General features: G+C 40.6%; 1 protein-coding gene across 1 annotated transcript in view; it reads left to right on the top strand.

Annotated features, from left to right (window-relative positions):
* tanc2b (tetratricopeptide repeat, ankyrin repeat and coiled-coil containing 2b) overlaps window positions 1–27,961 on the top strand; it is a 325,118-nt gene that overhangs the window by 33,262 nt on the left and 263,895 nt on the right. The window contains exon 2 of the mRNA XM_084079120.1: window positions 14,664–14,863. The gene's annotated coding sequence lies outside the window, so the exon portion shown is untranslated. The remainder of the gene's footprint in view (window positions 1–14,663; window positions 14,864–27,961) is intronic.

The following is a 27,961-nucleotide window of genomic DNA, read 5'->3' as shown; positions in this document are numbered from 1 at the left end:
CCCCCACCCACACCACCCCCCCCCCCCACCACTAACACCACCACTACCAGCCTCCTGAACTCTTCATTCATGTGGGCGTGGTGAGCAAAGGGCTTGCAGCCTCTGCAGCCCCAAAATAGCCTGGCTTTATGAAAGGGCTTTTTGCACGGCTTCTGTTCTATGTGTGTGTGTGTGTGTGTGTGCTGCTGTTTGACAGAGTGCATGCCAACACACACTGATTCTCTGTGTGTGCGCGTGTGCGTGTGCGTGTGCGAGTGTGAGTGAGTGAGTGAGTGAGTGAGTGAGTGAGTGAGTGAGTGAGTGAGTGAGTGAGTGAGTGAGTGAGTGAGTGAGTGAGTGAGTGAGTGAGTGAGTGAGTGAGTGAGTGAGTGAGTGAGTGAGTGAGTGAGTGAGTGAGTGAGTGAGTGAGTGAGTGAGTGAGTGAGTGAGTGAGTGAGTGAGTGAGTGAGTGAGTGAGTGTGTGTGTGTGTGTGTGTGTGTGTGTGTGTGTGTGTGAGAGAGAGAGTGTGAGTGTGCGTGTCCGTGTGCGCGTGTGCGTGTGCCTGCGTGTGTGTGTGTGTGTGCGCGCTGCTTGACAGAGTGCATGCCAACACACACACACACTGACTGTGTGTGTGTGTGTGTGTGTGTGTGTGTGTGCGTGCGCTGCTTGACAGAGTGCATGCCAGCACACACTGACTGGGTGTGTGTGTTTGTTGACGGTGTTTTAAGCATTGTTTGCCGTTGATCCCTCGTCTCCTCCTCTCAAGTAAGGACTCGACACTTTGCCAGTCAAAGCCCCTGTATAGTACTGTACCTGTACTGTACTGTATAGTACTGTACCTGTACTGTACTGTATAGTACTGTACCTGCCACTTAAAGGGCTAGACCACTTTGGTAGAGGTTTGGGTTGTGTAGTTACCTTGCCATGATGTAACTCCAAAGGTGGGCAAGAAATAAAAAATAATTGCTCCATTGATAAGAAATTGATCATTCAAAATATGCTCCTCATTGACTTACATTGTACGGTAAAACAGCTCTCAAAGTCACTCTTTTAGCACATAAATGAACACAAACGTAGCTGATTCAGACAATATAGAACATCACCAAACCCAGTACTGTTTGTTTTTTTAATAAAAAAATCAACTTCCTGTTGATTTTACTATTTGAAGATCTGGATCCGGATCCGCGGAAAAATTGACATTTCTATTTAAAAAAACAAACAGTAGTGGGTTTGGTGATGTTCTATATTGTCCGAATCAACTTTGTTTGCGTTTGTTTACATGCTAAAAGAGTGACTTTGAGAGCTGTTTTACGGTACAATGTAAGTCAATGAGGAGCATATTTTGAATTATCAATTTCTAATCAATGGAGCAATTATTTTTTATTTCTTTCCCACCTTTGGAGTTACATCATGGCAAGGTAACTACACAACCCACACCTCTACCAAAGTGCTCTTACCCTTTAACATGCAGACTCCTGCCAGCTTGCTGCTGCCCTACGCCATTGGTTCTCAAAGTGGGGTCCGGGGACCCCTAGGGGTACTTGAGGGGGTTCCAGGGGGTCCCCAGCTAAATGATGGATAGGAACCAAATGGACCCTTATGGGTTTGTAACTCTGAGAGTGTCCAAATGGAACCAAATGGACCCGTTAGGGTCCATTTGGTTCCATTTGTACACTCTCAGAGTTACATTAACATTGATTTTATAATATGAATTGGGGTCCCAGAGATATAAATGCCATTAAATGGGGGTCCGTAGCCCTAATGCATGTCAAACTGGGGGTCCTTGACATTAAAATGGTTGAGAATCACTGCTAGAGAGCCATAAAAATCTTCTCTTACGGGGGTCCCTGGCTTATCTTTTCAAATGGGGGTCAGCGAGCTAATAAGTGTCAATTTGGGGGTCCTTGACATGAAAAAGTTTGAGAACCCCTGCCCTACGCAACCGCTCTGTTTTCAACATGCTGGCTGGGTGCTAAATCTATGGGGTCAGCACAAAGGTTGCTGTTGCTGCACCGTACAGTATGTACGTATATATACAGTATACTGGATCTGATGCAATATTTATGATGATCTCATGTATATAGATTCATAGATAGGAGCGTATTGAGTAGGACAAGAACTCAGTCACAACAGGAGGGAGTAGAGGCTAAACACACACAACCCACACAACAACAAGTGAACCTAAATATATAAATATACTATTATTCAGCTGCTGTTTTAACTGCTTCCTACTGTAACCTTTAAACAATACATATATCTGACCTGCTTGTACTTTTCACTGTGTTCGTATCAGTAATATTTTAATATCTCACCCGTGTTCTCCTCCTTTCTTTCTATTGCTATATTCCCCTTCCTTTTTCTCTGAAAACTACAGCTGAAGGGAGCTTTGGTAAAAAAAGGTATTTCACCCTCTGTTTTACACAGTAAACCTGTAAACCTGTGATGCAGTGGTGTAAAGTAACTAAGTACATTTACTCAAGGGAATTTTGAGGTATTTTCTTACTTTACTGGAGTATTTCCAATTTTCAGTACTTTTACTTCTACTCCACTACATCTCAGAGGCAAATATTGAACTTTTACTCCACTACAATTTCATGAAAACGTTAGTTACTAGTTACTCTTGCAGATATAAATGATTACATTATAAAACATACATTAACCACTTTAGCCCTATTTTATACCTAGGCTGTTTGAAAATAGCCGATCTACAAGCTCACAACGCGTCGCATCGACGCGTTGTGAGCTTGTAGATCTGCTATTTTCAAACATTTTAGTACTTTTACTTTTGGGTACTTTAAGTACATTTTGATACCAATACCAAGTAAAACATTTGAGTACTTTTTCCACCACTGCTGTGATGTAGATGAAGTTGAAGTTGAAGGCCACACACACTGCTGGTGTTAGCAGAGCATATATATCAGCTGTCAGTCCCTCTTAAACCACTGTGAACCAGGCGGAGCTATTTTGGGAATGTCATTATAGAAAACATCTTTCCCAAAAATAGCTCACAACTCGTCGCAATGCGACGGGTTGTGAGCTTGGAGATCCCGCTGTTATATCCTAATAATTACAATATAGCAGCAGTCCTGTTGTAAATGGTTCTCAACCTTTTCACACTTGGAAGTGTAGGAGTTGAGACATTACATTTAGTTTGACTCAGTTCCACAGATATTAATGCTTTTGCCTCTTGTATTATTTGACGATGTGGCCAAATGTTTGACCAGTTTTTATAGTTTGTTGATAACTTTTGATGCAGTGATGGTCCTTTTCCTTTTCTTGTTTTTTTTAGGTCATATAAAGGTCTTTAAAAGTCCTTAAATTGTCACTTCTCTGTCATCCACCATCTAGAGGTGGGAGGAGGAAGGTATTTTTTTTTAACCTATTTTCCAATGTGGTGAAGGTATTACCATGTTACTACAATTATTTGAAAACTAGTTAGTTACTAGTTACTTTGTAGATTTTGAACATGCATTACCCTCTTTCAGCCCTATATATATACATTTCGACCATTTGAAAATAGCCGATCTACAAGCTCACAATGCGTCGCATATTTTGCAACTACTGTGAGCCCAAACGACAAGAGTAGCTACGTGTTAATGAGTCTGGCTCTCAGGACCAACGAGCCAAATCTGTCATTCGGGGTCCCTGGGCGGGGGGGGGGGGGGGGGGGGGGTGAACAGTTGAAGAGTCCCAGTGCTGCTGGGAGGACGTTTAAAGAAGAAAGGGACAAACCGTTGGAACGTTGCCTGGACTAGAAGGCAGAGAGAGGGAGGCCAGGTTGTTGCATTAGAAATGTCATTACCGTGGTGACTTATTGGGTCGTGATGGGAAAAGCAGCTCAGCAGCTCCTCTCCAGACCTCCTTCTGAAAAATCTCTGGCAGTGGGCAAACGTGGCCAGCAATAATTCTGGCAGTGGATGAGTTAAGAACCATCCCTATGTCAGACTCTCCAGACTTCCATCCTCACTGTTTCTCTGTAGTGTGTTTTGGATCAGAGTCTCAGAGCAGAGATGAAAAGGCCTCCTAACGACCTCCTCTCTGCTGGACGGGTCGTTTGGCCCAAAGTGTGTGTGTGTGTGTGTGTGTGTGTGTGGGGGGGGGCCGACACACATGAGCTACAGTAATTGTCCTTCGGGGTGTGTGCTCAGTCAGTGGTGGAAGAACTAGAGGTGCTGCGCTCACGGTTTTTGCAATCCGATCCAATTCCGATCGGGCAGCATCAAACCGATCCGATTCAGATTAATTCCGATCCGATAAGGCACATAATAGTCTCTATACTGTAGTGTCTACTCTATCTCATGTTGAAAAAGGATTGATCAAGTGATATTACTCAAACAGAGAACATAACCTCTCCAGACAAGTTTCACAACGTGCTGGTTAGAAAGTGCTGGAGTGGAGTACTGGAGTGTTTTAATCTGAGCGTTTAATCGGGCATTTTCCTGCGATCAGATTCGATCCGATATCAATTTTTTAGCTGATATCGGGCCGATATCCGATCTGTTAATCGAATCGCAGCATCTCTAGGAAGAACTACACAGAATTGTTTTTAACTTTTTACTTACTACTAAAAGTAGCAATACTACAATACAAAGAGTCTGTTACAAGTAAGGAAAGGACGTCCGATGTCCTTATTGTTGCTGATGTTCCACTATTGTCCAACTCTTAACTCTGAACCACTTCAACTTAAGTTATGGAAAAAATCGGGGGGGAAATGTCAAAGACCCGTTTTGTTTAATGGCTATAGAGATGCTGTGTACCCAATTGCGTGACGTTTGAGTAGTTCAGTAGTTTCACTGCGATCAAGCCAACAGTGCCGGAGATTAGCTGATCACGGACGGACGGACGGACGGACGGACGGACGGACGGACGGACGGACATACAGGGTGCAAAACATTGTCAATCAGTGTAAACTTCAGAAAGATGCAGTTGTTGTTCTTGTTGGTAGTTACAGATGAAAGCTGTGTCTACACCGGTGGTTCTCAAACGGTTGGTGTTCAGGGCAATATGCTTTTGGTCGCGGACCCCCCTCTCAAAATATGTTGTTCCAGGAGAAGCAAAGATTTGAGTTAAAAATGTTCGCTTTAAAAGAATATGTATTCAAAGATTTGCACACATTTTCACGATTTTTCAAAAATGGCAGATCTACAAGCTCATTGCGCGGCACTCGGTGCCGCGCAATGAGCTTGTAGATCTGCTATTTATGAATAGCCAAAGTGTAAAATAATGCTTTTTAGCTCAAATCAAAAAATGACACAGATGCGTTCCAGGTCTTAAAGGGTTAAGACACTTGAGAGAGAATATCCAGTTGGGTTTGATAGAATTTATTTTATTTTATTTTTTATGATATCAGTAAATTCCAAATATTATCAAGGCATTCCGTGGAACCTGTTCCCACTCTGAGAAACCCTGGTCTACTACACCTCTCTCTGTACAAGCCCTGTGTGCGTATGGAGTCCATTTATGCCTCACTTGTGTTGTGTTGTGTGCCATGATGAAGAGACAGGCTGTAGTTTCTATTGGCTTGGAATCCCCACCAATGATGTCACTGGTAGGCAGGTTTCTGAACTGTCCACAGCCCTCCTCTGAGACACACACAGTGAGTAGAACAGAAAACGGTGTCATCTTATCATGACCGTTAGTGAGTGAGGAGCAATTATATGAAGACGAGGTTGAAAACTCATACTTGGGTTGCACAATATGCATCACGTTGAGCACCGGAAAATAACAGATTTACAAGCTCTCACGACGCATTGTGAGTGATTTCTCACTGCTATTCTCAGTGTGAGACACCAGCATATAACTGAGTCTATAACTCTGTGTTTAGACCTCTCTACAGAACATATAACTGAGTCTATAACTCTGTGTTTAGACCTCCATACAGAGCTATGATTGCCTCTTGTTCTTCTCAACGCCTCTAGACCAGCGTCTCTAATCTGTCTCTAAACTGTTCATGATGGAAGAAAAGCTTCTTCTCATCAACTTTTCCATTTATTTCTTTTTAAATCATTGAAACCGGGAACGCATCTGTGTGTAACCCCACTTCAACCATTATTTTGTACTTTGGGCTATTCAGAAAAATATCAGATCTACAAGCTCATAGCGGCTATGAACTTGTAGATCTGCTATTTTTAAAAGATCGTGAACATTTGTGTAAATCTTTTGAATGTATATATTTTTTAAAGCGAGCATTTTTTAACTCAAATCTCTGCTTCATGGGGGGTCCCTGGGACAACATATTTTGAGATGGGGGTCCGTGGGCCAAATACATATCATTTTGGGGGTCCTTGACAAACTGTTAGGATTTAGAAGACATTTGTAGAATCCTCTGAAGTTCTGCCCCAAAAATCCTAAAAGTTTTGCACAAATCTTCATGATTTTTCAAAAGAAATAGCAGATCTACAAGCTCATATGAGCTTGTAGATCTGCTATTTTTGTATAAATCATAAAATGTCAAAAATGCTTTCCCGGTATTAGTGGGTTAAAGCTGTGACTGTGGACAGATAGGATAAAGTGCGTTTAAGGCCTATTATTATGCACTGGAGCAGACTGGCTCTCTGGTGCCGAGGCACACAATCATTGTGTGCCCTGATGACACAATTCCACTTGGGATTGATTGATTTGAACACTTTTAGTCCCCAGCAAAATGTGTTAATACGGTCACACAGTCATTTTAAACCACTTTTGACCATTAAAATCTCTCAGATCACAAAAGTGGGGCTGTTTATTCAGCTCACTGTGTATCTCTGTGAGACATCACTCTATGGGCCATATCTCCACAGCGGGTTGGTCAAACTCAAGGGGCCAGCTTGAGATGTTTACATTGACTCAGATACGGAAGAGACAGTTCATATGAATGGTCTGTAGTTTTGCTGTTTTACCCCTGCTGGTGTCAGAAAGAATTTATTTTAACGCAAGCGGATGGGTTTTTGACAAACTTTAGATATTCTTACCTTAAGATTTTCTTACCTTAACTCTTTGACTGCGGTTGACTCGATAGCGCGCCAATTGCTAGTTTGTCCATTCATTCCCCGCCCCCCCCTCTTGATTGACAAGCTACCCAACCAATAGCATTCTTTGGAGATTGTTTTCCAGTTCCTGTTACCGACATGCTTTTGGGCTGATATTAGAGATTCAGCGGATTTCAAATTCCTGAACAATCGGCTTCATTTTCGGTCTGTAGAAACCAGAGGTCTGGCCTTTGTCCATCTGTTATACAGTCTATGGTCAAACTGCACAACCAACATGTCAATGTGTAGCTGTGATTCCCTGCTTTCATATGACATGAAAAAAAACTAAAATTAAGAAAGACTCAATGACTAGCAAGACTATCAGTTTGGCATGCTGGGTGGGTCACATATTTTATACTTTGGCTAATAGGCTATTCAAAAATAGCAGATATACAAGATACAAATAGATCTGCTATTTAAAAAAAATCGTGACAATTTGTGCAAATCTTTGAGTATTGCACACAATGTTCCAGATTATTCAAAAATATTTATTTTTGAATAGCCAAAGTATAAAAGTGGTTAAAATGATTGTGACGCTATATTAACACATTTTGCTGCGGACCCCCTGGAACCCCCCCCCCCAAGGACCCCAGTTTGAGAACCAATGGTATATAGAGGGTGTTAAGTGGTTGTAAATGAGGAGGCCCACTGTTTACCCTGTATGTAGTAGTTGTCGTCTTGTCATCTAGTCGAGGCCGACGTAAAACACACGTTAAACAAACAGTTTCTAAATGTCAGTAATGCCTTTAAATGAGTGTGTGGTGTGCTGTGGTGAATTCCCCCGGGGCTGTGCAGAGGACAGAACATAACGTATGGCTCACAGGCAGGAGGACTGAGGCACCTTGTTTCGTGAAAAAAAGAAACCCCACAGCCTCTTGGGTTGGGTGGAAAGCTGAGCCATTTATGTGACGGCCTCCATTCCTCACCCTGTAGACTCTCTGTTACACACAGAGACACTGAACTCACACACGTGCCGCAGTATTTGTTTTAGCCAACAGCTTTTAACTCATTAAGACTGGGAACGCATCTGTGTGTCCATTGTTTTAGATTTCTTGGCCTATTCGAAAAGCTTGTATAAAGCTTGTAGATCTGCTATTTTTGGAAAAAAACGCGAAAATGTGTGCAAATCTTTGAATATATATATATTTTCTTTTTTAAAGCGAACATTTGTAACTCAAATCTTTGCTTCTGGGGGGTCTCTGGAACAACATATTTTGCAACCAATATTTTGGCCAAATACATATAATGTTGGGTGGTCCTTGACATGAAAAAGTTTGAGAATCACTGATTATAGCAAAGTACGTTTTTTTTTCGCAAAACAAACTGTTCGGATTTAGAAGACATTTTGAATCCCCAGCAGCAAAGATTTGAGTAAAAAAAAAAGTTTGCTTTTAAAAAAAATATATATATTCAAAGATTTGCACCAATTTTCTCGTTTTTTACCCCCCCAAAAAATAGCCCAAAAAGACATAAAAAAAAATGACACAGATGCGTTCCCGGTCTTAATGCGTTAAAAAGGCAAACGCAAAACACAAAGAGGCATTTTGTAACGAAGGCCTTTGAACACTCAGGGCTTTAGAGAGGAGGAGATGAGGGGAGCAAAGACCTATTTATCAGCCTTAATGGAGACTCAAAGTGCTTTTGGCCTGGGATAGTTTGTTTTGACGTTGAACACTCCGGCCGCTTTAGCCGATAATTTGTGTGTGTGTGTGTGTGTGTGTGGGGGGGGGGGGCAGTATGATGGTTTATCATACACACCCGGTAGGCTTCATCCCAACGCTGGTTGATAATCTGTTTATCAGAGTATTCTGTCCGTTACTTTTTACATGAATCGTATCATCTTGAAACGTGTTTTTTTTTTGATAATTCTTCGCAGTTTCTCTAGATCAACTCATTGACACAAAAACACTATTTTTAGAGGCGCATCCATACAGAGAGACAGACAGACAGACAGACAGACAGACAGACATCTGATTGGTCCGTGTAGAGACAGGCAGAGTGGGGGGTGTAATCATCTTAAAGTGGTTCTTTTTTTTCTGGTCATTTAATGCCCTACTTGGTCATACTACACTGTCACACCAAAGTAGCAAAAAATGTGCCGCTCTACAAACTAGGGCTGGTAAATAAATATTCGAATTTCGAATATTCCTAGAATATGGGGGAAATATGTACCGTATATTCGAATATGAATTTTTTTTTTTCCCAGCACAGTTTATGCAGCTGATGTGTCCCGAATATTAAACACGTTTATAGTTAAGCCCTATTCAAAAACGTACAAAAAATATCCGATCTACAAGCTCACAATGCATGGCGGTGCGCCACGATATGGTGCATTGCGAGCTCGTCGATCAGCACAACGTGTTTGTAACGATTTGAACTTTGAATTGGAATTTTCACCCTACAGTAAATAATGACGAGTCAAAAGAGGGATGACCTGGTTACATTACATTACAGTCATTTAGCAGACGCTTTTATCCAAAGCGACTTAAAATAAGTGCATTCAACATAGATAGGGAACGAAACTACTAATCACCAGAAGTCTGAAGTGCATTTCCTGCAAAAAACAAGCAACCAAGAGTATACCTAGTGCTAAGGTAAAAGTGCAATATATCAGCTACCTACTTTATTAAACAGATGAGACAAAATAGCAACATCAAATGAGCACAAGCTCAAACAAATAAGTGTATCGACTAAACAAGATCCAATAAAACAATACAAAACTAAAACAAGAGTTCGTACAACTAGTTAACAACAAGTAGGCCAGACAAAGAGGAAGGATAGTGTTTCCTGAAGAGGTGGGTTTTCAGCCTGTGGTGAAAGATGGGCAGTGACTCTGCTGTCCTGACTTCAGTGGGAAGTTCATTCCACCACTGTGGGGCCAGAACAGTAAAAAGTCGTGACCGTGTCGATCGACCAGAAGGACCCTTGAGTGACGAGGCAATCAGTCGCCCCGAGGTGGCAGACCGAAGTGGTTGGGCAGGGGTGTAGGCATCGACCATAGCCCGGAGGTAGGAAGGAGCTGTTCCTTTCCCTGCCCTATAGGCTAGCACCAGGGTTTTAAACTGGATCCGAGCTGCTACGGGGAGCCAGTGTAGAGAACGGAGAAGGATAGTTGTGTGGGAGAACTTGGGGCAAAAGTGATTCAAAGTGGTTCATGAAATACACACGTTTTCAAATTGATTGGAAAATGTTGACACAAGTCGACACAATATGTGTGAAAACGTCGGTAAGCGCGGGGTCTAAGTTGGGACTCTCTCCATAAACGGGAGTCGGCATCGTACCCACAACCCTGGCATGGGGGGTCTGACTCTGAGAGAGACAGTATTGCAGCTCAGGGCCGGATGTAGAGACGGAGGAGACACGCCCCTAAAAGTGATACTACAATATGAACCTTGATGTGTCTATAAGCAGCATGTCTCCATGTCGTCCTGCCCGTCCTTGGTCCCGTCATTCAGTACAGTATTATTGCATCATGGGGGATAAAGGCTGACTCCGTCAGATCTCTGATTACCAAGACCTTCCTGCCTTCCTGCTGGATGAGAGAACCTTGCATCTACAATCTGTGATACCGCTGTATTTAATATAATATAATATGTATTCAATTCAGTTTAATTCAATCTTTAACCCATTAAGACCTGGAACGCATCTGTGTCATTTGAGCTAAAAAGGCATTATTTTATACTTTGGCTATTCAAAAATAGCAGATCTGCTATTTTTGAAAAATCGGGGTCCGCGGGCAAATACATAAACAGTTTGCGGTCCTTAACATGAGTTTTTTCAAAAAACTGTTAGGATTTAGAAGACATTTGTAGAATCGGAATCTGAATTTTTGAAAATTGTTTTTACTCAAAACTTTGCTTCTGGGGATTCTACAAATGTCTTCTAAATCCTAACAGTTCTTTTTTTAAATGTTGCTATAATATCAGTGGTTCTCAAACTTTTTTCATGTCAAGGACCCCCCAACATGATATGTATTTGTCCGCGGATCCCCCATCTCAAAATGCTGTTCCAGGTAGGGCTTTCACCAGCTAGTCGACTAGTCGACTAGTATAACCACTAGTCGACTAGTATAACCACTAGTCGACTAGTATAACCACTAGTCGACTAGTATAACCACTAGTCGACCTTGTTGGTACTAGTCGAATAGTGAAAAAAAAAAAGTTTTTTTTTTTTATTTAATTTTTAATGCTATAGTAATGGCCCATCTTACTATTATCCTCCTGACTTTATTTTTTATCAAAAGGGGGTCAAAAGCATGTCCAATAAAAGCCTATTATTGGGCAATGGGGATCCTTGGAGACGCTGCTGTGGTGCTGTGCTGCTGTGCCAGAAGCGCTTCCCTTAAAACGCCATAAAAATAAGGGCAGGAGGATAATAATAATAGTAATATAGTAGTGGGATGGTATTTTTAAATTTGGGATTTTTTTAAATTTAAATTTCGACTAGTCGACTAGTCGACTAGTCGACTACCACTGGGTCAAATTAGTCGACCTGTAAAAATCTCTAGTCGTGAAAGCCCTAGTTCCAGGGACCCCCCAGAAGCAAAGAGTTAAAAATGTATACAAAGATTTGGACACATTTTCACTATATATTAATTTTCAAAAACAGCAGATCTACAAGCTCATAGCGCGGCACTTGGTGACGCGCTATGAGCTTGTAGATCTGCTATTTTGGAATAGCTAAAGGAATCTAAAATGCTAAGATAAGCTATACAGTGGTGTACAGAAAGATCTAAATGATGTTGATAATTACGGCACCATTCCGTTTATTTTGCTGGTAGAATGTGTATTGCTTTCCTTTGTTTTGACATGCATGAATGGACAGTGACAGCTCCTTCCACTGTGACCCAGACACACACAACCCAAGCACAATACACATTTTAGGACCCCCAGTTTGAATTGTCACAGTCGGACCCCCACGTGATGCAATATCTTTTTAATCTCTGTTAATTTTGGTATTCTGGGCGAACCTTTGGCAAAAAATAGCCAATCTACAAGCTCACTCGTAGATTGGCTTTTTTTCCGGCGAATAATGTATTTAGTGAACACGAGAGCAGGCCTAGTATAGAGTCAACTAAGTGTATATACAGTGTATAGGGATTAAAGATGCACTGCAGTGACATTTTCGGTCATTTTATTTGAAGGTTCAGTCTGAAACGTCGTCTCAACGACTCTAAACCAATCAGAAGGTCCCATCTCTTCAGGCTATGGGACGTTGGAATCTCAATCACTTCAGCCGTGCGCAACACGGCTAGTGTTTGTTTACAAGTGAGAGAGAGACGGCCAGTGAAGCACGTTTGCTACTACCTGGCTTATTTCTAACCTATAATGTTTTAAGATACAAATTTTAGAGTGCAGATTAAGTTTAAAATTAGTAATACACCGTCTGGATGTCATCTTCAATGAGATTCAAAACGGAGTATCTCTGTAATTAAAAAAAGCTGTGTTTGAAGAACGTGCAGCTATGGGAATCAAACGGGTGAATGTAATCAAGATTAATTTATATTCATGAAGGCTGCGTTATGTCAGCACGCAGCACGCTTTCGTTTACAGGAAGTAATTAAGATTGGCTTTTTAGGGACTTAAGATGTAAAAATACACAAAAATGATTTTTTTTTTTGGCATCTATTGCTAGGTATGCCCATATGATGACCACGGATATGCTCTAAACGTGTGAAAAACATATTTTTAATTTCACTACACCTTTAAGTGGCTAATGAGCTGTGCTGCTGTCAACTAGGAGGAAACTCATAGATGAAGTGTTTTAAAGTACTTTTAACTGCAGGGAGAAACGGGCAAAACTGTACAGTAATTATTCATCTAAACCCCCTTAGAAAACGTGACACAACCCTGGAGGAATCCTGACTGTTGTGGCAGAGCCTGTGTTTGTCTGAAGAGCTTCTCATTGTGTGTGCCTTCATGTGTGTGTCTGAAGAGCTTCTCATTGTGTGTGTCTTCATGTGTGTGTCTGAAGAGCTCTCATTGTGTGTGTCTTCATGTGTGTGTCTGAAGAGCTCTCATTGTGTTCCTTCATGTGACAAAGGCACCGTTTGGGTTGTTCTTTTAGGCGTTTCTGGGAGGAGATGATGAAGCCAAGCGCTCCGCCAGTGGAGGCTCTGCTCACAAAGCAGACTAGTGAGGGTCTAGGCTGTGTGTGCTGGGGGGGGGGGTAGGGGGGGGGTTGGCCAGTGTGTTGACCCTGACTGGATTTCTGGAATGAACTCGTTAAGACCCGAGGCTGATTCTACAAATGTCTTCTAGATCCTAACAGATTTTTTGAAAAAAAAATTATGTTGCTATATCAGTGGTGATCAAACTTTGGGACCCCCAAAATTATATGTATTTGGCTGTGGACCCCCATCTCAAAATATTTTTTCCAGGGACCCCCCCCCCCCAGAAACAAAGATTCGGGTTACAAATGTAAAATATATATATTCAAAGATTTGCACAAATTTTCACGATTTTTCAAAAACAAATAGCAGATCTACAAGCTCATAGCGCCGCGCTATGAGCTTGTAGATCTGCTATTTTTGAATAGCCCAAAGACATCTAGAAATGACACAGCTGCGTTCCCGGTCTTAGCAGGTTAAGTTGTGCACACATGGACAAAAGTTGCCTTGTATCCCGGCGATGGCATCCGTGGCAACCAACGGGGGTCAGAGGTCAGAGCCACAGTGGAGCGCTCGTTTCATAATCCAATTCTATGGCTCCCTGTGTGTCAAAGAACTGATTTAAAAATACTACTGCTGGTCTATAAAGCTTTAAATGGTTTTGGGGCCAAACTACATTTCTGATCTTGTACCATATCATGAACCATCCAGACCTCTCAGGTCATCTGGGATAAAGGTCTGTTTTCTGTCCCTTAAACCACAAATAAATGTGGAAAAGCAGCATTTAGTTTTTATACATATCTGGAACAAACTCCCAGTAAACTGCAGGGTCTGCTGCCACTCTTATTTCTTTTAAAACGCAACTGTTTGACAGTGCCTTTGACTCAGTCATTTTTTTCTCTTTTCTTTTCTCCTCTGGCACTGTAACTGTATCTATTAGTTTTTATTATTTGGTTTTATGCGTCCTATTGTCATTTTATAATTGTGTTTGCTGTGTAAATCACATTGAATTGCTTTGTTGTTGAAATGTGCTACATAAATAAAACTGCCTTGCTGCCTAAAAAACTGCCTTGCCTTTTCCTAAAAGTTTGAGGTATTTGTACTTTACTTGAGTATTTCCAATTTCCAATACTTTTACTTCTACTCCACTACCTCTCAGAGGCAACTATTGTACTTTTACTCCCACTACAATTATTTGAAAACTTTAGTTAGTTTTCAGATTATAAAATAAATTATGATATCATGAAACATACATTAACCACTTTAGCCCTATTTTATACCTAGGGCTATTTGAAAATAGGCGATCTACAAGCTCACAACGCGTCGCATCGCGACGCGTTGTGAGCTTGTAGATCGGCTATTTTCAAACATTTTGATGCCAATACTTTTGTACTTTTACTCAAGTACATTTTGAATTCTGGACTTTTACTCGTAACAGAGTATTTCTATATTCACATTGAATTGCTTTGTTGTTGAAACGTGCTACATAAATAAAACGGCCTTTTGCCTTTTTTCCTAAAAACCTTTTCATTTCACTGTGTTTTTTTTTGCCTTTTCTCTGCAGAGAGCCGAGTGGAGCCGGTGTGTGTGTGTGTGTGTGTGTGTGTGTGTGTGTTACTATAACTCTACTCTCTGGAGAGGGCTCAGGGAGCGACTGACCGGGTCTTCAGTGCAGAGAGATGAGATGTAGCAGATCATCACTGACCTCCTCACACGGATTATAGGAGACCTGCTGCCCCTGCTGCTGAACCCTGTCTACTCATGGTGAGTCTTCACCTCGCACCATGGCCGCTCCACACACACACACGCACGCACGCACGCACGCACGCACGCACGCACGCAGTAACACGCGGTAATTTACTAACCCATTCAATCCGGGATCCTGTGTCATTTATTTAATACTTGTAGATCTGCAATTAGTTAGTTCGTTTTTGAAAAATCGTGAAAATGTGTGCCAATCTTCGAATATATATATTTTAATATAATATTTTTAACTCTTCTAGATCCTAACGGTTAACAAAAAACATTTTTTTTTTTTTATGTATTTGGCCACGGACCCCCATCTCGAAATATGTTGTTCCAGGGACCCCCCAGAAGCAAAGATTTGAGTTAAAAATGTATATATGTATATATTCAAAGATTTGCACACATTTTCACAATAGTTTTTTCAAAAATAGCAGATCTACAAGCTCATAGCGTGGCATTCGGTGCCGCGCTATGAGCTTGTATATCTGCTATTTTTGAATAGCCCAAAGAAATCTAAAATGACACAGATGTGTTCCCGGATTTAATGGGTTAAAGAGACGCCATCCCAGTTGGAGCCACTAGAGGCCAAATGGTACACAAATCCTACAGACGGTCCCCTAAGTGGGCGATGGACGTCCGATGTTTACTGGTGCTAGACGTCTGAGAGAGAGCGTGTTGTTGGGACAGAGAAAGGTCGATAATAAAGTTGATTTGTCTCTCTGAAAAAAGTATGAAGAAAAACATTTTAGTGAGAACATCTTGGTAAGGTTGTGTGTCTTGTGACAATCTGGTCCGATATTTAGTTCAGTTACCATGGAGCTAAAGAATTCAGAAGCTTTGTTAATAGACTCATAATAATGATAATGATAAAGAATGGTTCAGAAGCTGTGTTAATAGACTCATAATAATAATAATGAAGAATGGTTCAGAGGCTGAATGTAAGAGTGTTCACGTTCCCTCTGACATTGTAAATAATAGACTCCAACCTGCTTCTGGTCTCCTAAAAAAGCCGTCCGCCTACTTCACGTATAGATACAGGAAGTAAACCGGAGATGGAATGTCTTTATTTGTTTCCAGTAGTCCAACTGCCTCCAAACTTTGGTTAGGAGGTATGGGGGGTCTTTCGGGTGGGGTGGGGGCGTGTGGGGGGGCTATACTGTCAGGGATGCCTAGAGGGAAACACCCTCTTGGATTCAAGGCTGAACTGATTAGTGATTAATGTAGTGAAGGCAGTGTTGGGCAGTAGCTAGCTACAAGTAGTGACGCTACATAGCTTAACTACATTTCCCAGTAGCGTGACGGTAGCGTCGCTCCTTTTGAACCAAGTAGCGTTTTCTGTAGTGTAGCTATTTTTAGACCCAAGTAGTGATGTAACGTCCATCATCGCTACACGCTACTCTCACTGGAGAAAAGTTGACTGCTAAATAGTTTTGTGAAGAAAATATAAATCCACGGAGGTGATTGGTTGGTTTAGATATGACGACTCACGATGGGGTAAGGAACATTACGGGTAGGCCAATCAGAGTCAGGATAGGGCGGGTCATGCATGCCAAACCAAGAAGGAAATCAAAACACAGACCACATGAAGAGCAGTCCGCAATGCGCAGTGGGATATCCATAATAACGTGTCCGCAATACTTTTCAGCTGTGTGTGGTACTTTTAGATGGATCATACAGTAAGAGAAAGATCTATCCACCGTCCCAGCCATGGCTGTTGAAAGCAGCCACAGAGCATGGATCACAGACGATATATTATAACTCTATGATCACAGACGGAGCCAGCTAGTTTTGTTAGCCATTAGAAGCAGTGTTGCCAAATTGTGCGAAAGAAACAAGCAACCAGGTCTATAAAAATAAGCCCCAAATAAGCTGATGAAAAGCTTTACATAACCATTGTCAACTGTTTCCAAACAGCACACAAGTCAATGGCCTTTTTTTTTGTCAACAGATAACTAATAGATAGCTGCTATTTTTCACTTTAGGCAGAAAATGAATAACATTATGGGGTGGGGAAAAGAAAAGGCAAACTAAAATAAATACATACAGTAGGCTACATAAGAGGGAAAAGATCATCTAGAGCAGTGGTTCTCAACCTGTGGGTCGGTATCCCCAGGGGGGTCCCCACATGATTTTTGGGGGGTCCCCAGATGACAGTGAAGTGACCATTTATGGACTTTTAAGGCCTTTTTAATACAAAAAAAAGAGAAAAAAAGTAGACCATTACAATCAACAAACTATACTATAAAAACTGTGTCAGATATTGGCCAAATAGTCAATTAATATAAGAAAGAGGCAAACATTTTGAAAATAGCAGATCTACAAGCTCACAACGCTTCGCATTGTGTGGCAGTGTGAGCTTGTAGATCTGCTATTTTCACAATTAGTATCTGTGGAACCAAGTCAAACTAGATAATGCCTCAACTCCTACATTCCAAGTGCTTGTCAGGGTGGGGGGTCCCCAGTTCAAATATGATTATTTTGGGGGGGTCCCCAGTTCAAATATTATTATTTTGAGGGGTCCCCAGTTCAAATTTGATTATTTTGAGGGGTCCCCAGTTCAAATTTGATTATTTTGGGGAGTCACGGCCTGAAAACGTTGAGAACAACTGATCTAGAGCATGGGTTCCCAAACTTTTCAGCCCGCGACCCCAAAATAAGGCGGAAATTGACTTGCGACCCCACCTAAACCTGGAGGTCATTTATGCACATAAACTTGCACGTTCGGTGCGCATTTATAATGTGTTAAAATGGTAAAATGTACCATTTGTGATAATTTTAGATGGTATTTCATCCATTCTGTTGAATAAAAGTTAAAATGACCCAAAATAATATCGCAACCCCACGTCAGTCTCCCGCGACCCCAAGTGGGGTCGCGACCCCTACTTTGGGAACCCCTGATCTAGAGCAGTGTTGATAATTCATATCTTTTATATACATTTATTTGGATTTAAATACAGTCTAAATTGATCAATTGATTTTACTTACAAAATGAGGAATATGTAGGAATATTATTTGAAAATGTCAGTTTTGTTTGACATCACACATTATACATAATAATAAACAATCAAACTGAGCATTTTTTTGCCTGCCTATTTGTTTGGTGGAAAGTTGTTCTTGATCATGAAGTTGATAAAAAAAAAGTAATTAAAAAAAAATAAAAAAAGTGTCGATGTAGCTAGCTACTTTTGCCATGTAGCTTGTAGTGTAGCTTACTACATTTCTCTGACGATAGCTTCCGTTGTAGTTGAGCTACATTTAATCAAGAGTAACTAGTAGTGTAGCTTGCTACATTTTCCAAGTAGCTTGCCCATCACTGAGTGAAGGTCAAAGGTCAAGATCACTACGACCCATTCATGAAATAGTTTGAATCGTACCCTAATGAAATAAATGTACAAACTTAACCTTTAATCACTCAATCTTAACCTCTTAAACCCTATAGACATAGTTGACTGGAGTCCGTGTGTGTGTGTGTGTGTGTGTGTGTGTGTGTGTGTGTGTGTGTGTGTGTGTGTGTGTGTGTGTGTGTGTGTGTGTGTGTGTGTGTGTGTGTGTGATTCTAATGCCCATTGTAAAAGGCTGTCTGTTGTTTCCCTTAAGTTTCACCATCATGTTTAGAGAGACTGAAAGCAAAGTGTTGAATATTGATTGTCACAACATCCAAACTGCCTGTACTTTTCTTTTTCCTTTCTTTGTGGTGGCGCTGGTTGCTTTATGTGAGGGACACTATAATAATAACCCATTATCCCCTTCAATCCGGGAACGCATCTCTGTCATTTTACATTTATTTGGCTATTCAAAAATAACAGATCTACAAGCTCATAGCACGGTCGGCACCGAGTGAGCTATGCTAAAAAAACTTGAACATTTGTGCAAATCTTTGAATATATATTTTTTAAAGCGAACATTTGTAACTAAAATCTTTGCTTCTGGGGATTCAACAAATGTCTTCTAAATCTTAACAGTTTTTTGAAAAAACGTTTTTGTTTTTACTGTATATCAGTGGTTCAATTAAAAATATACGTATATATATATATCAAAGATTTGCACACATTTTCACGATATATATTTTTTTGCAGATCTACTCGCAGCTTGAGCTGAGCTTGTATATCTGCTATTTGTGAATAGCCAACACACCATATTGGAGAGTCAATCGTCTGTGCTTATGATTAGTATGTATCGACCTCCAAAGTGCAGCAAAGCCTTATTTCTAACAGAAATATCAGAACTTTTATCTATCTGTTCCACTAATTATGACAGAACTCTGATTACTGGAGATGCTAATTTGTATGTTGACATTGTTTCAGATGTTGTGGCTATGGGTTTCCTACAGTTACTGCACAATTTTGACTTTATTCAACATGTTGTTGGGCCAACACATAAACATGGCCACACCCTGGACTTGGTGATCACTAAAGGTTTGAATATCACTGTTGACAGTATTATTGATAAGCCCGAACTAACAGACCACTATTTATTGTGTTTTAATATAACTGTCTTTGATCTAAGGAAAAACAATACAGAATATACTATAAAAAAACGTTTTTTTTAGCTCATCTGCAGCAAACGAGTTTCCTCGTCATCTGGCGTGTGTGCAGGTGCCCACCCTACTTGATGCTCCCTCAGTGAATGATATGGTTCAACATTTTAATCTCAAATTAGAGTCAGCTCTCGACATAGTGGCTCCTATGAAAACTAAAAAGAAACTTAATTCTAGAGTAACACCCTGGATCAACGAGCACATGCGCTCACTCAAGAAAGAATGTCGTAGAGCTGAGCGAATTTGGAGAAAAAACAAACTCACTGTCCACCTAGAGATTTTTAAGAAGTCAACAGTGGCCTATAACAAAGCACTGCGCTTGGCAAGGCAAGCATATTTTTCAGGCATTATCAATGACAACAAGCAAAATGCCAGAGTCTTATTCTCTACCATTGAACATCTCTTAAACCCCCCCCAGGCTTACAAGGAGTCGCTCCCTGCTTCTAAAGCTAAGTGTGATGAGTTTGCGTCCTTTTTTGCAAACAAAATTTTTAGCATTCGAGCTGGTATTATGAATGCTGCTGCTAGCACTGCAAATGCTGCAAATGGTGCATGGTGCAAAAACGTAGATCACTCCAGAGGAAGTCTAATATCTTTCTGCACAATTAATGAAGAGGAACTCCGTAAAACTATATCACAGATGACATCATCATCTTGTTCACTGGATGCAATACCCACCCCGTTTCTCAAAGAGGTTTTAGACAGTGTGATTGGAGATATCCTAAGAATTGTAAACAGCTCTCTACTTTCAGGCGTCTTTCCAGACTCACTGAAAACGGCTGTAGTCAGGCCGTTACTCAAGAAACACAACCTTGATCCATTGGTGCTGGGTAATTATAGACCAATCTCTAATCTGCCATTTCTGGGAAAGGTCTTAGAAAAAACTATCTTTCATCAACTGGATGTGTTCCTACAGAACAATAAGGTTCATAACAAATTCCAATCTGGCTTCAGGAAAGGTCATAGCACAGAAACAGCACTTGTAAAAGTAATTAATGATCTTAGGGTGTCCGCTGACAACAAAAATATATCTGTTCTCCTACTCCTTGACTTAACCGCTGCTTTTGACACGATTGATCACAAAATTCTACTACAACGCATGGAGTACTGGATTGGTTTGTCAGGCACAGCCTTGTCTTGGTTTTACTCTTACCTAACAGGCAGAAGCTATTTTGTCAGCCTAGCTAATTTTGACTCAGACAAACATGACATCTGTTCTGGTATTCCACAGGGCTCAATTCTGGGTCCCTTATTGTTCTCCCTGTATATACTACCACTGGGAGAACTCATCGCCGATCACGGAGTGAACTTCCATTTCTATGCTGATGATACCCAGCTGTATCTTTCGGTAGCTCCAGACGACCCCTGCGCTCTAGACCCATTGTTGACCTGTCTGTCCAGTATAAAATGCTGGATGAGTGAGAACTTTCTTAAGCTAAATGAGGATAAAACAGAAATTCTCATAATTGGCTCCAGTGAGCAGAGAGAATTAATAATAAGTAGACTTGGTAACCTGGCTGTAGAAAGTAACACCACAGTAAAGAACCTGGGGGTTATTATCGACTCTGAATTGAATTTTAATGCACACATTAATCATGTCACCAAGATTGCTTTCTTTCATCTTAGAAATATTGCGTGAATTAGAGACTATCTGTCGTTAGACGACGCAAAAACGCTGATCCACGCTTTTGTTTTCTCTCGGCTTGATTACTGCAATGCACTCTACTCTGGCCTGCCTAAGAAAACAACTGACAGATTACAACTTGTTCAAAATGCGGCAGCCAGAATTTTAACTAAAACTAGAATGAGAGAACATATCACTCCAGTACTAGCTTCACTACACTGGCTCCCGGTTGTTTTTAGGATTGATTTTAAAATTCTTTTAATAGTTTATAAATCTCTAAATGGTCTGGCACCTTCCTACCTCTATGACTGCCTAGAGAGACATGATCCAAACCGGACCCTCAGGTCTTCAAGTGCTGACCTACTCGAGGTGCCTAAAATGACATATAAAAAATACGGTGAAGCAGCATTCTGCTTTTACGGACCAACAGTGTGGAATAAACTCCCATTACACCTAAAACAGGCAGCCTCTGTCGATAGCTTTAAAGCACAGCTCAAGACCTATTTCTTCACTCTTGCTTTTAGCTGACTCTTTGGTTGATTTTTAAGTCCTCACTGTATTGCCTATTTTAATGTTTTATGCTTTTGCTTTTATTTTATTTTATTTTTTGTTTGCTTTATTGTTAAATTGGTTGTAACTGTAACTGTATTCTTGCTCTGTAAAGCACTTTGCGCTGCATTTCATGTCATGAAAGGTGCTATACAAATAAAGTTTATTATTATTATTAAAATCTAAAATGACACGTTTTCACTGGGATAATGGGTGATGTTTTAGAGGGAGTGGAATGTGTGTGAAGTTATTTACCACACAGTACATTCCATCAACAATAAGGACCAGAGGAGTGTCACATTGTCCTGTTTTATTTCTCCTTTTTGATAAGCCTCACAGTGAGAGATCCTTTCATTACTTTTTAAGGAGCTGTTCCTTAAAAAGAAAAGAGCAGGTTTATTTTTTGGGGAGAAGTGGTGAGTAGTGATCGATACGACCCGCTCAGGGGCCATATGTAATTATTCTGTGACTGGCCAGCCGTGAAATAGTTGTTTGGCCGTTGAAATGGATCCAAAGTCTTTTTAGTGAAAGGTTTCTTTATACTTGAAATGTCCCATTTCAAGTATAACATGTATGGACATCTTTTGAAAATAGTCGATCTACAAGCTCACAACGCGTCGCAGAGCGACACGTTGTGAGCTTGTGTGTCCAGAGGAACTAAATCTCACAGACCACTTGACTGATCACCTCCACTAACCCTTTGTAACACTTGTTTTATATCTTTTTAATTTGTTTTCATAATGGATGGAAGTCAATGGAGCTCTAAGTGGGCTGAAACCTTGGGAGTCATATATGTGATAGATATGTCATAGGTCAGTGACATCATAGACGATGATGTCACAGTCTGGTCACATTAGATTTAAAAAAATCACACCCAGTGTGAAGTGGGCGGTGTGTGGTCATCACAACATGACTCACTTAAAAAAAAGGATAAATGACATTTTTTTAAGTCCATACTGCTATTCATAGGGCTGCACATGTGTCATGTGTTTCGCTAGCCAATCACAGTCCTGAATTTGCAAAGTCAGCCAATCACATTACAGTTAGTGGTGATGACACTAGCTGTAATGTGATTGGCTGACTTTGCAAAAGTATAGATGTGCATTGACTGTGGAAGGGTTAGGGGTGTAGACTGCGTTGTAGACTATTGGCCAATCACGGTGCAGGATTGGTCAGTGTCCAAAAAAATCATTCTAGAGAGAGATAGAGTGAGTGTGTATGGGAGAGAGAGAGCGAGAGAGAGAGAAACAGTGTGACTGAGTTCTTGTCCTAGTCTAGTCTCCTATGTTTTTCTCTTCCTGTGGACTGCGCCCCGGGCCAGTGTAATAACTGGATGCGGGGGGGGGGGGGGGCACTACAAATACCGACCTTGTGCCCTCATGACCCTATGCAGTGGTGGAAAGTAACTAAGTACATTTACTTTCTTTTACTTCTACTCCACTACATCTCAGAGGCAACTATTGTACTTTTACTCCACTACAATTATTTGAAAACTTTAGTTACTAGTTACTTTTCAGATATAAATTATTATGTTATGAAACATATATTAACCACTTTAGCCCTGTTTTATACCTAGGCTATTTGAAAATAGCAGATCTCACAAGCTCACAACGCGTCGCGAGCTTGTAGATCTGCTAATTCTAACAACAGGTCAACAGACCTTCTAGTCACTAGAAGGTCTGTTGACCACAGTGTGACACAGTGTCCTCTGTTCCTCCTGAGCTCCACAACACAAAGCAGTCCCAGTCCTCCTCCTCCTCCTGCTCCTCCTGGACGCTGTCACAGAGGAGGAGGAGGAGGAGGCGGCATCAATTATACACATCATAAGGCCCTTAATACGCATTCCTCCATGTTTCACAGGCTGAGGAGAGATGTTCTGTGTCTCTGAGAAACTCATAGAGAGGCACACACACACACACACACACACACACACACACACACACACACACACACACACACACACACACACACACACACACACACACACACACACACACACACACACACACACACACACACACACATATAGAAAGACAGGCAGACAGTTTATTTAAACCTACCCAGTGCATTATAGGCTGTGTCTCAACAAGCCAATTGACCATTGTGTTGTCATGGGCACTGCTTCTCAAAGTAGTTCAACAAATCAACACATTGATATATATCTGGACACGGACCCCCATCTGTAACTATTTAGTGCCAGGGACCCCCAGAAGAGAGGATTTGTGTAAAAAAATAAATGCGACATTTTTCAAACATTTATATATAAACATTATAAACATGTTATATCAGTGGTTCTCAAACTTTTTTCATGTCAAGGACCCCCAAAATTATGTGTTTGGCCACGGACCCCCATCGTATAAATGTTCGCTTTAAATATATATATATGCTCAAAGATTCGCTAACATTTTTAAGATTTTTCAAAAATAGCAGATCTACAAGCTCATAGCCCGCGCTATGAGCTTGTAGATCTGCTATTTTTGAATAGCCAAAGAAATCTAAAATGACACAGATGCGGGTTAATGAATGTACTTTCCAGCACTGCTCCAGGCACATGTATGTACATACAGTACATACAGTACATATACATACGCACGCATGTACGTACTTGGTCCCATCACAGACCATTATAGACACTCGGCCAATCACAGTCCTCTGTGCAAATAAGTCAGAGGAACGTTGTGGTTGGATGATGTTACGTCTTCAGGGCCGTGGTCACTTCCTGTTAACACATTGACTGCCAAGATATTAAACATCGTTTTTTATCCCCATGCCAGCGTAATTACCTTAAATCCACGACCGCTGAAACGCTGTGCAAAAAAAAAAAAAAAAAAAAGTCCTTGTGTGTAGGCAGAGGGATCTGTGTATCCAGAGGAGGAGGAACATTCCAACCGCGATCCGCCATTTTGGGGCTTCGGCCCGTTGAAAACGGCTGGTTGTCAATGCAAAAAGAAGAAACTGAGTTAGAGGTGTTTTTTTTCTGAAAATCCCATCGTTGAGGCGGATGGCTTCCTGTTTTTTTTGGAAAGACGTCACATCCGAATACTTCTTCTCTGAGTGACGATCGATCATTCCAAAGCTGTGTTAGGGCGCCCCTTGTGGAATTAAAAACATTTTTTTTTTTTTTGGAAAGAACGCATCAATGCGATCCTGGCCATCAATGTGTTAACCCATTAAGACCTGGAACTGTGTCATTTTTAGATTTGAGCTAAAAAGCATTATTTTTCACTTTGGGCTATTCAAAAATAGCAGATATACAAGCTCATAGCGCGGCACCGAGTGCCGCGCTACGAGCTTGTAGATCTGCTATTTTTGAAAAATCATGAAAATGTGTGCAAATCTTTGAATATATATATTTTTAAAGCGAACATTTTTAACTCAAATCTTTGCTTCTGGGGGGTCCCTGGAACAACATATTTTGATGGGGGTCGGCGGCCAAATACATATAATTTTGGGGGTCCTTGACATGAAAAAGATTGAGCACCACTGATATAGAAACATACGTTTTTCAGAAAACTGTTGAGATTTAGGAGACGCGTAGAATCGGCTTCAGGTCTCAATGTGTTAAAGAAGCAAACAGCTGTTTCTATGGGCTCTGCCTCTTTAGCCTCCAGTAATATTACTCATCACAGACCTCATCACATCACCATCACACAGACAACACAGAGCTGTGTGTGAAACTCTGCCATACGGGCCCTGCAGCACCGTGCAGCACCGTGCAGCGCCGTGCAGCGCCGCGCAGCGCCGTGCAGCGCCGCGCAGCACGCTCTGTGATGAGGACGATGATCTGGGTTGTCACTACAGGGCCCGCCACAATCCTGACTTTTATTTTTTAACCCATTAAGACCTGAGGCCGCTTCTAAACATTTTCAAAATCCTAGAAAAAAAAAAACGGAAAAAAATATTTAAAAAATAATTTTCACGATTTTTCAAAAACAGCAGATCTACAAGCTCATAGCGCGGCACTCGGTGCCGCGCTATGAGCTTGTAGATCTGCTATTTTTGAATAGCCCAAAGACATCTAAAGTGACACAGATGCGTTCCAGGTATCAATGGGTTAATTGTCATTCAAATAATTTGCAAGTCATGATTTAATCGTGTTTCTTTGTTGCATGGAACACTGGAATGTATAAATAAAAAAGAACATTTCTGTTGTAAATATTGATATGACATATACTATAGATTTGACATTAGATCTATAGTACATTAGATTTTTAAATATAAGCTAAAACAGAGAAATGACTATGACCAATGATCAAAATAAATAGTAATAACGTACTATGACCAAAACAGGCTCTATACTAAATAATTTTATAATTTACGAAATTCAGAAAAAATAGCTAAAATAGCTTGTAGATCTGCTATTCTAGCCATTTGACACAAAGTATTATGGGGTTTAAGTGGTTAATTTCCTTCAGCTGTTGCTATGGGAAGGATTTAAACGATTATGCAAAGTAGTCGCTGCTATTGGCTCAAATCATAGTGATCATCAGGTGATGATGTAATGATGATATTATGTAATAACTGTGTCAGGCGTAACCCACGGCGATGAAGATGATGAGTGGGATGATGAAGATGATTGGTGTTGTCAGGCTGGATGAAGGGTGGTGGTGGTGGGGGGGGCACGTGTGCGGCTGGCTAGCTGTAGCAGCTAAAGGCGCGGGGAGGGGGGTGGAGCTACTCATGGAATGTAAGTAAGTACATTTACTCAAGTCCTGTACTTGAGTACAATGTTTAGTTACTCTTACTTTACTTGGTTATTTGGCATTTTTTTAATACTTCTACTCATTATTTGTTATCCCCGACACCAACCTCCGCACCATGGGCGACCGTGCCTTCTGTCACACAGCTCCTAGTCTGTGGAACGCTCTCACCTGAGAGCACCACAATACACGGATGTTTTTAAAAACGGACTAAAAACCTAACTTTTTAACCCATTAAGACCTGGAACTGTGTCATTTTTAGATTTGAGCTAAAAAGCATTATTTTACACTTTGGGCTATTCAAAAATAGCAGATATACAAGCTCATAGCGCGGCACCGAGTGCCGCGCTACGAGCTTGTAGATCTGCTATTTTTGAAAAATTGTGAAAATGTGTGCAAATCTTTGAAATATATATATTTTTAAAGCGAACATTTTTTTACTCAAATCTTTGCTTCTGGGGGGTCCCTGGAACAACATATTTTGATGGGGGTCGGCGGCCAAATACATATCATTTTGGGGGTCCTTGACATGAAAAAGATTGAGCACCACTGATATAGAAACATAGGTTTTTCAGAAAACTGTTGAGATTTAGGAGACATGTAGAATCGGCTTCAGGTCACAAAGCTTTTAACTAAATTCTCGTTTTTGTTTTGTTTTCCTTTTGTCTTCCCTGTTTTGCCTAGTTTTATTTTGACCCATTTTAGTTTCGCCAAGCTGGGTCCCCTTGTGATTGATTGATTGATGTACTTTATTTAGTAAGACATGAGAACAGTACATGACAGTACATAACAGTACATGGAAGTACAAATTCGCAATACAAGGTCTACTAAACTGGATAGCTCATTAAGCACTTAGCTTGTTTAAGATGAGATCCCCATGCACACAAATCATGTTGACATATAAGAGACAGACAGATATACACACTACTATACAGAATGTCATACAATCAGTTTACAGGTTACTGGTATGAAGTATGAAGGGTGAAAAATATGTACAAAAAAGAAAGAGAGGGGGGGGGGGTAACTGATGTGTTGCCTATATGTTGTTTTTATGCCACGCTTTTAACCTGTAGAACTTTGAGATTCGCAAGAATGTAAAGTGCGTTATAAATAAAATGCATTATTATTATTATTATTATTTGAAAACTTTTGTTACAAATCACTTACTGTAGCAGATTATTAGAATTAAAACAAAAGCCATATTCTACACATTTTCGAGAAGAAAAAAAAAAGGTTGAAACATCTTCAAAACGTGTGTATGAGTACTTTTACATTTGGTACTCGGTGCCGCGCTATGAGCTTGTAGATCTGATATTTTTGAATAGCCAAAGAAATCTTAAAATGACACAGATGCGTTCCAGGATTGAATGCGTTGAAGCCACGGCCAAAGCGGGATTTATTTCCTCAGGTATATATATATATATATATATATATATATATAGCTGCACGCTTCAAAAGGGACGCGTGACGCAAGACGTGGCGAAGCGTGTTTTATATAACGCTGTCTCATACATGAAACACCTTTAGATTGTGTCCGTAGAGCTGTGTATTCCATCATGCAGACAGCACGGTTATTACAGTCAACTAAAAGCACAGAAATAACTACAACTAGAATTGAAAGAAAAAAAAAACATTTGTAGTTGCAAACAATTCTTACTATTATGCAAAAAAATAATCGTGATTATCTCAAATAATTGAGATCAGGG

Source organism: Gymnoscopelus microlampas (genome assembly GCF_963454915.1).
Source record: "Gymnoscopelus microlampas genome assembly, chromosome: 14".
In the NCBI taxonomy this organism is placed as follows: domain Eukaryota; kingdom Metazoa; phylum Chordata; class Actinopteri; order Myctophiformes; family Myctophidae; genus Gymnoscopelus; species Gymnoscopelus microlampas.
This window is presented reverse-complemented; position numbering and strand designations above follow the sequence as displayed.